Consider the following 982-nt stretch of genomic DNA (forward strand, 5'->3'; position numbering starts at 1 on the left):
TTTAATTCCCTCGCCAGAATCCCGTTCCTGGCTGAATTCAGGCTCGGATTGCAGCTTTGGAGCAAGGCTTTGCCAACGAAGCGGCTTTCCATGGCATCCTCCGACAAAGCCACTGGCGCGGTGCCCACGCAGCAGAAGCGTGGCACCGCCAGAGCCGTGTTTCCTCGCGGCCCATCCTCGCCATGTGCTGGGAAGAAAAAGAACACCCCCCCCCCCCGCAGCCCATTTTGGGGGCTGCGAGGTTGGCAATGAGTGTAAAAACAAGCCGGTTCCTGCGGGGCCGAGGGCTCCATCTGTGCCTGGCTACTTCGCAGCAGCTCCGGGTGCTCCGCGGCCGCCCGCCGCCCACGTGCCGGCAGAGTTGCGTGGTGAGCGGCTGTAGACGGAGGTGTGGCCACAATGGGTGAGCGGGCAGGAGCGGCTGGTGTGCACCCGGTCCTGCGTGGCCCCACACTGCGGGCAGACGTAGTTGCACAGGACGGGGCACTGCACCTAGCCCTCGGCGTCCCGCAGACTGTGCCTGGTGTAGACGTGCTTCACCTGCCCGTTGTGCTTGCAGAAGGCGCAGACAGGCTCGCCGGGGGACGACGACAACGCTGGCTCCGGTGTGCCGGGTGATGCCACCGACGCCACCGGCTTCAGTGTGTCGGGTGATGCCACCAAGACCGCTTTGCCCTCGCTGGTGTCTCTGCGCTCCCGCAGCAGCTCGGCCAGCACGCCGGCTAGCCCCAGGTAGTCCCTCCACACGTCGAACGCGGGGCCGTGCTCCATCCTCCGCTGCAGCCCAGTGTGGTTTGGGGCAGGACATGGCTCCATGTGGCCCATGCTTCCCAGTGGAGCCAAGAAGGGCCAATCGCCACTGCCCGGGGTTGGCTCCCTCTCCTGGCAGCCACCTGGAGACGAGACGTCTGCCCAGCACGGTGCCAGCATCTGCATCTCTTGCCCTCTCCTGCTATGAGAAGAGCCCAGGCTGAAGCAGGTT

The 982-nt window shown here is 65.5% G+C and overlaps 1 pseudogene; it reads right to left on the reverse strand.

The window, feature by feature from the left end:
• Nucleotides 1-303: 303 nt before the first annotated feature.
• LOC142596208 (nanos homolog 2-like) lies at nucleotides 304-771 on the reverse strand (annotated as a pseudogene).
• Between the last annotated feature and the right edge of the window lie 211 nt (nucleotides 772-982).

This window comes from Pelecanus crispus, chromosome 28 (genome assembly GCF_030463565.1).
Source record: "Pelecanus crispus isolate bPelCri1 chromosome 28, bPelCri1.pri, whole genome shotgun sequence".
Lineage (NCBI taxonomy): Eukaryota > Metazoa > Chordata > Aves > Pelecaniformes > Pelecanidae > Pelecanus > Pelecanus crispus.